The sequence below is a fragment of the Phaseolus vulgaris genome, chromosome 10 (genome assembly GCF_000499845.2).
Source record: "Phaseolus vulgaris cultivar G19833 chromosome 10, P. vulgaris v2.0, whole genome shotgun sequence".
Taxonomy (NCBI): domain Eukaryota; kingdom Viridiplantae; phylum Streptophyta; class Magnoliopsida; order Fabales; family Fabaceae; genus Phaseolus; species Phaseolus vulgaris.
In genome coordinates this window covers 12566053-12574281 of record NC_023750.2, presented here as the reverse complement: position 1 = coordinate 12574281, position 8229 = coordinate 12566053, and positions in this window count along the sequence as shown.

The following is an 8229-nucleotide window of genomic DNA, read 5'->3' as shown; positions in this document are numbered from 1 at the left end:
TCGAAGTAGTGGAGGAGGTCGTCAGGATCGGCGTCGACGAGGGACTGCAGAGAGGGTTTAAATTTATTGGAGCCGCAGTTGCTCTCGTCTTCTCTTGTAATTCAATCCCTAACTTCTCAATTAGATTTATGTTTGGAATAGTTACATGATGTGTTTCGAGTTTCAATTTTTTAGGAACTTTTGTTGTCCTATGCTTAATTTGATCCTTGCATGAAAGAGAAAAAAGGTAAACAATATATGTTATGATTGGTTGATTCAGTTGGTTTTTTTGTAGTTTATGTGGTTCAATTGTTTTGTTGGATTCAGTTGCGTAACTTCAAATCGTAGATTTAGTTTCTCGTAGATATAGGTTGATGTTGATACCGGATAGTTTTTGGTTATTCATTGCTTTGTTAGGTTTTCGATGGACAAAATTAGTTTGTTGAAATTTCTTCACTCTGTTTTGATTCTTGAAATTGCTTGGTAGAAGAGCTTGAATAGTTGTGTATTTAAACATAGAAAGAGGGATTGTGAGAATTTTTGTTAGCTCTTCATTCTCTGATTTATCTTACTAAGAGTTGTTTGAAATGACAGAGGAAGGTATGGGAGCTGCCTATGGCACAACAAATAGTGGTGTGGGCATGGCTTCGACGGAGCATATTCTCTCTATATTAATTGTATCTTGCTGCACTCATTCTCCTTTTATCAATTATAGATGTGTGAACTGAGATATTCAGAAGTGGCAAACATATACTCTAGAATTGTGGATTGCAACTTAATGTTATTGAATTGATTTACGCGTTATCCCTTTTTCCAACTTGTAAATGTAATTTACTACTTAATCATTGATTGTGTTCATCTTTTATTAAAAATATTTTGTTCTAGAGTGTAGATTTATAATTTTACTCCTATGTTAAATTTCTGGTCTATGGAACTTGACAAGGTGAAAAGGGAATTGGAGATGCAACCGTCAGCTATGGAATGGATGATGTTGATGATATATATACATGCAGTCTGCTTCTACACTTCAAAGACAAGTTACTTACTTTTCTCTACCTTGCTGCTTGTATGAGCAGTTTCATTAATTTTATTTCATCTACCTTTTTATAATGAAGGGCTTGTACTATAACTCTCAAAAATGTTAAAGAGGGACAAAATTAAACTCTTGAACAATTTTAATAATTTTCATAGTATTTAAGATGTTAAAAGCAAACTTTCAAAAAATATTTCTGCTTTTCAAGTTCATTAGCATGCAACATTTCAGCTTTAGCAGTAACATACAAAGACGAAGATGAATAATCAAACAAAAAGAAATAAACGGTACACTATATACCTTAAAATTTCATCATAACTTTTCTTAAACTTATCTTATCACTCTATAAAAGTTTTTTTCTTTCTACAGAGAGGTTATATTTTCAGTAGGATAAAGTGTAAAAATCTTAAGTCAATTAAAAATATGATCAAATAATAATATATAATTAAATTTTATTTTATAAATTGATTTTGTGTTACTCAAGTTTAAGTTACAAGATTAATGTTTCATTGTTTTTCTCTTTCTTTTATTGTAATTTATATTACAATATAATTTAAAGAATAATCTCTTACAATATAATTTAAAGAATAATCTCCTTGGCATGGTGACTAAAGTCAATTATTCACGATTTAGAATTGTTGCATGGTTATTTCTTGGTGTGAGTGAGTCCACCGTCGAATTGGTTTTCATTTTTCTCTATATATTTTCCAAATTTAATACTTGTGGGGACATGAGTTTTTTCAGTCTATGATGTTTTGATGCATGTGAGACACTCAATCTTGAAATAATACATGTAGGGTCCACGTTTTTATTGTTCATAAATTACTATTTAGTGTCTATTTGTAAATTGAAATTTTTTAAGTGAAAATATGAACTTTATTTCACATTAATAAAAATTATAGGTTAAGAATATACAAGTGTGCATGTCATTATTCATTTAAGTAAATCTGGATTGTATTGGCTATTTGTATACTATATTGGGTTTCAGAGTATTGATCATTATTTTTAATTTTATCCAAGAAAATATTATTGAGTTAATGTTAATTATATATTGATCATTTGGAATATTTTGCTACAATAGCATTTAATTTGGTACATGAATAATGTATTAGTATACTTAAGTCTTTATTATCGGGTTGAGACAATATTGATTTCATTTCTATTGATCTCTTCTACTCCTAATATTATTAAAGTGAATTGATTTCCCCTTCTGACTATTATATTAAATTTAGTATTGATAGTGTTCTAGTTGGATGTCCTCATAGTGCCTCATAGAGACTATCATGGTAACTCTCCCTGAAGGTTTTTTTAAAACTTTTATTGTTCTAAAATAAACTCTTAGTACAAATATATTACTATCATTGTTGCTCTTAAAAGTGGGAAAAAAAGAAAGATTTTGTGGTCTTAAAAATATATTACTATCATTTGTTTCTGTTCTATACTTAATTTGGTTAATTTTTTTTTTTTTTATATTTCTCATAGGTACTTGTATCCGAGAGGGAAGAGACAGAGATACTTCTTTCCTCTAGGATGCGGTGATAAGGATCTTCAAGCGTGTCTTTGGATTATTTGAAATTGATGTGAACTTTTGAACAATTATGTGTTGTAATTTTAAATTTGATTAGGGATGTATGAACTTTTTATGTGTTTTAATTTACAATTATGTATAAACTTTTGAACAATATTATGTGTGCTTTAATTTTCAATGAAATGAATGGATGATTATAACTTTATACATTATTTTATTTTATTATAAAATATATTATGTATAGGTTAATTGTATAAAACAGATTATAAAAAAGTGGTAGTTAAATTTTATTTATTAAGAATTAAAATTACGTCAGTTAAAAACGCCACTATTTACATATATTATGGCGCCAAAATCTTCTTCAATGAATGTAAATTGCGACAGTTATAACTGACACTACTTACATATAAAAACTGTCACTACTTACACTATGTTTAAAGTGGCGGGTGTTGCGACGGGTAGCGTAAAACTGCCACACCAAACTTTGTGGCGGCCAGTTCTATGGCGGTTTGGGAAACTGCCACAAGCGTATATTGTGGCGGTTATAAACGCCAGTTTATACGAAAATAACTGCCACAATATACATTTTCTTTTGTAGTGTCTGCTCACAAAGAAATTCAACAGATTTTGAAGAAGAAAAATCGTGAAAGGTTTCAACCTAAAAAGAGGTATGTTTCTAAACATAACGAGTCTAGTTCTGGTAACTATACTTGTTTCAGTTGTGGTAAGCCAGGACACATCAAAGTACATTGTCCAAGCAATCAAAAACAAGGAGAAATCACTGAGCAAAAAAGCAGACAATGTTAGATGCAAGAGAGCATATATTGTTGAAATTGAAGGCCTTAAACAAGAGGGGGGTGAATTGTTTTCAAACGTTTTTCCGAAAGTTTTGAAGGTATGAAGAAAGTCAAAGAAGAATCACAGCCAAAGGAATCAAAGAACACAAGATAGAAAACAATTTTAGTTGAATTCAAAAAATTCAACCAGTTGTTTCTACGATTCAACCGGTTGTTTTTATTAGAGTGTAAAAACAACTAAAAACAAATATACAAGTGTTAAGGGAGAGAAAGAATTACACAAGCAATTTTATACTAGTTCAATCCTATACCAAGAGCTACATCCAGTTCTCAGAAACCTCTGGTATCCACTAAGTAATAAAAAACCAGATTACAAACACACAACCACCAAAGAAGTGATCTTGATCCCCTCAAGAACACACACTTCCTTTGGCACACCACAAACACACCACAAATCAGAACACCCTCTAACTTTGTTAACACCAGTAATTACAAAATTACAAATCAAGAAGAAATAGGATTGATCACACCTGGTACAAATCAAATCAAATTACAGAGCAAATCCTACTTCACTCTTAGAGAAAATATCCAAAGCCTTAAGCAATCTTGGAGAAAACTTGATTTCAAAAACTGATCTTGTAACCTTAATGTTAGGAGCGTATAACAGAACATTTATACTCCAATTAGCAGTTGAAAACATTTATTATAAAAGCCAAATCATTTTCAAATCATTTAAAGCAGATTTAACAAACTTAATAGAATTTTGTTAAGATAGTTAAAAAAACAGTCGGTTGTTTTGTCGAAATAACCGATTGAATTGGTTTGACAGTAAAGTCAACCAAATTCAAATCTGCCAAAACCAGTTTCAAAAACCTTAAGTATGAAACAACTGATTGAAACGATAAAACAACTGGTTGATTTTTTGCTTCTTCACAAAACACTCTTTTCAAAAAGATTTGAATTAAACCAACTTTGGATTCAAACTAAGAGTGAATTAACAAATTAAAACTACCCCAGAACACACCCAACTAAGCTTCAATCAGCCTTGAAGAAATCCATGGAGATTTGGAGTCATCAAAGCTCTTCTTCAACAATGTCCCCCTATTTGATGAAGACAAATCTGGTTTGCTTTTTTGAGTTCTGTTTGAATTAGAAGGTACCTAAAAAACAATCAAAACAGTTGTACCAAAGAGTAATTCCATCCAGAATCTCTGACACTAATGAACCAGCTTCAACTATGTGATTTCCACAAAGAAAAACCACAAAATCAGTGTGAAAAACCATTGTAAGTGAGTGTGAAAATCAGAGTTTCCTGCACAACTATATATCAGCAATTAAAACAGTTATAAACAACAATAAACCAGCAACCAAACCAGCATATTCTCCCCCTATTTGTCTTCACAAATAGAGTAAAAGAGTATAAAAATAGTTTTGACAATATCAAATTTAAGAAAGGTTTTGAGAATCAACAATTCCCAACTCATTTCTTAAGAGAAAGAATTTGTCCTTTGGCAAAGGCTTGGTGAAAATATCTGCCAGATGCTTTTCTGTTTCAATGAATTTCACTTCACAATCTCCATTACTGACATCCCGGATAAAGTGATGTCGGATCTCAATGTGCTTTGTTCTGGAGTGTTGAATCTGACTTTTTGTGAGATTTATAGCACTTGTGTTATCACACAGCAAAGGCACCTTGCTAACATGCAGTCCAAAATCATCCAATTGCTGCTTGATCCAAAGAATCTATGCACAACAGCTTCCAGCAGCAATGTACTCAGTTTCTATCATTGACAAAGCCACACAAGCTTGCCTTTTGTTGTGCCAAGATATAAGACTTGAGCCAAGTAGATGACAAGTCCCACTTGTTCTCTTTCTATCCAATTTACATCCTACAAAATCAGAATCAGAATATCCAACTAAATGTATAGGAGAGTGTGAAGGATACCATAAACCCACAAATGTTGTTCTTTTTAGATATTTCAGGCTTCTTTTGGGAGCTTTAAAATGAGATTCTCTTGGACTAGATTGAAATCTTGCACAAAGACAAACAACAAACATGATATCAGGCCTACTTGCAATGAGATAAAGTAAGAAGCCTATCAACCCCCTGTATTTAGTTTGTTCCACTGCTGTTCCAGCCTCATCAATACTCATGTAGTAGCTTGTAGACATGGGTGTTGTTACAGCTTTACAGTTTTCCATCTCAAACGTTTGCAATACTTAGATTGACATAGAAAAATGTCATCCTTAGTTTTCTTGACTTGCAATCCTAAGAAGAAAGACAGCTCACCCATCATTGACATTTCAAACTCCCCCTGCATGGTTGCCACAAAATCTTTACACAAGTTATCATTAGTAGCACCAAAAATAATATCATCAACATATATTTGTACTACAATAATAGAAGAATTAGACTTCTTAATGAAAATATTCTTATCAATTTTCCCTCGTTCATACCCATGAGACAAAAGGAAATTGCTAAGCCTCTCATACCATTGTCTAGAAGCTTATTTTAGCCCATATAAAGCCTTTTTCAGCTTATACACGTGATTGGGAAGCAAATGATCCTCAAATCCAGGTAGTTGTGATACATATACCTCTTCATTGATGATTCCATTCAAGAAGGCACTCTTCACGTCCATTTGAAATAATTTGAACTATCTCATACAGTCAAAGATAAGAAACAACCTTACACCCTCCAATCTGGCTATTGGAGCAAATGTCTCATCATAGTCAATTCCCTCTTCTTGGTTGTACCTTTGTGCAACTAGTCTAGCTTTGTTCCTTGTGATCACTCCAGATTCGTCTAGCTTGTTCTTAAATACCCACTTGATTCCAATGATGTTCATCTGATCTGTTCTAGGTACCAAAGTTCATGCATCATTTATGGTAAACTAGTTAAGTTCCTCGTGTATAACAGCAATCCAACTTTCATCCATAAGAGCTTCACTAATTGACTTAGGATCAACTTGAAAGACAAAGGCCATGTGTTTGCAGTAGTTTGAGATAGTTCTTCTGCTAGACACACATTTTTGAATCTGCCCAATAATGTTCTCCACAGAAAGATCCCTGGGAATTCCCCATTCTTGAGGTAATTCTTCCTGCTGCAGAAATTCAACCGGTTGTTTCGTAGAAACAGTAGGTTTTTTTTGGACATTTCTCCATATTCTTCAAGGTAATGATCTGCTCATCTTCCTTTGCAAGATTTCTTTGAGATTCCTTTTCTGCATGGTTAGTTTCATAAAAAATGACATGTATATACTTTTCTACAATCACGAGCCTTTTATTATATATTCTATAAGCATGACTAGATAAGGAATAACCAAGAAAAATACCAACATCAGCTTTCTCTACAATCACGAGCCTTTTATTATATATTCTATAAGCATGACTAGATAAGGAATAACCAAGAAAAATACCAACATCAGCTTTCTCATCAAATTTTCCAAGACTTTCCTTACCATTATTCAAAATGTAGCATTTGCATTCAAATACCTTTAGATGACCAATGTTTGGTTTCCAGCCATTGAATAACTTATATGGAGTCTTTTTCAAGATAGGCCTTATGAGAACCATGTCCATGACATAGCAAGCAATGCTGACAGCATCCGCCCAAAAGTACTTAGGCAAGGAAGATTCACTCAACATGGTCCTTGCAAGCTCTTCAAGAGACATGTTCTTGCTTTCAACAACTCCATTCTGTTGAGGAGTTCTTGGAGCAGAGAAGTTATGGAAGATTCCAAGCTTTTCACAAAATGAACTAAATTTTTAATTTTAAAATTCTTCACCATGATCACTTCGGATAGAACAAATGTTGTTGTAGGTGGTGTTTTGCAACCTCTTAGCAAACTTCTTGAAGGCAGCAAAAGCATCACTTTTTGATTGTAGAAAGAGTGTCCAAGTAAACCTGGAAAAATCATCAACAACAACAAGAGCATAGTAGTTTCCCCCAAAGTTCATAGTTCTCGAAAGACCAAAAAGATCCATGTGAAGCAGCTCAGGGGGGGCTTTGAAGTGGAAACCACATTTTTCAGTTTAAAGGAGTGTTTAATTTGTTTTCCCTTTTGACAAGCTTCACAAATGTGATCTTTCTCAAACTTGAGCTTGGGTAATCCTACAACAAAATCCTTATAAATAAGCTTATTTAAATGCAGCATGTGGATATGAGTTATTCTGTTATGCCATAATCATGATTCCTCATGTTTGGTTAGAAGACAACCAATGGAAGAAGGATGGGAGATATCAAGTAAGTAAACATTGTTGACTCTTTTACCAATCAACAATACTTCCTGTGAATTTGGTTGACGAATTTCGTAGGTGCTGGATTTGAAGGTTACTTGATAACCTTTATCACACAGCTGACTAATGTTGAGTAAGTTATGCTTCAATCCTTCTGCATATGGAACATCATGAGTTAGGAAGTTGCTCTTGTCACCAATGGTGCCTCTCCCAAGGATCTTTCCTTTATTGTTGTCCCCATAGGTCACATGCCCTTCTTGCTTTAAACCAAGGTTGATAAACATGGATTTCTCCCCTGTCATGTGCTTGGAGCAGCCGCTGTCAAGATACCACATGTGTTGTTTTTTCTATCAGGGGATCCTGCATAAGACAAAAATCAAGCAACAAGATTTGGTCCCCTTACAAACTTGGGTCCATGATCATTAATTGGATCTGTTGAAGCTTTAAGATTCTTAGGAATTCATTTTATAAAAACTTTAGGAACAGAAAATTTCCTAATTTTGCAGTACCTGACAGAATGACATCTTTTCATACAATAGAAGCAAGTAACAATCGGTTGTTTCGATTTTTCAACCGGTTGAAATTTCCTAACAGTTGAATAAAGCTTTGAAACACCACTCTTCTTGCTCTGGGGATTAAACCCCAGTCCAGAT